Below are 625 nucleotides of genomic sequence, written 5' to 3'. Positions count from 1 at the left end.
AGTTAAGAAGAAGAAGAAGCAGTCACACTACACCGTTCGCATACGGACGATTTTACCTCATTCTTTTTCGTTGGTGTCTCCAACAAGCTACTTACATTCTCTTTCCCATTTCTTTGTCATCCAACATCAGGAGAAACAGGAGTTGAACATAAATGAAAAAAAATCCGCCCAATCAAAACCTATACGCAGCCAATCATTTTCTCATAAACTCTTGATCTTCAATGCTGTGATTTTGATAACTGTAGGAGAATGTTTGGCCGATTCGACGGAACATAGAGATTCAATTATTTCGAACAGTAAAGTAAAGTGCGCTCTCCTCGATTCGATGTATTTAAACGATAGATTTGAACAAGAAGTAGAAAAATCATTGGAAATCACAAACAATTTTGCAGCAGACCCAAACTTTGTTTTCGCTGCAAAGTTTCCTCTTGCAATATTAAGTTGTTTGGAGGCATATGCAGGTTCCATAGTGCCAGTTATAATCGATACAATGAAAGAAGAGTATGAGAATAAAGGCTCTTTAGCACGAATTATAACACAACATGAAACAAGAAACCAGATTCGACACAGTATCATTGATAATAATTTGATCGTCAAATCCTTTTTGGAACCTTTGCAAACAATG

This window comes from Sitodiplosis mosellana, unplaced genomic scaffold, assembly GCF_009176505.1.
Source record: "Sitodiplosis mosellana isolate CC-2019 unplaced genomic scaffold, AAFC_SMos_1.0 Smas_scaffold_17, whole genome shotgun sequence".
NCBI classification, from domain to species: domain Eukaryota; kingdom Metazoa; phylum Arthropoda; class Insecta; order Diptera; family Cecidomyiidae; genus Sitodiplosis; species Sitodiplosis mosellana.
Note: the sequence above shows the minus strand (reverse complement) of the source record.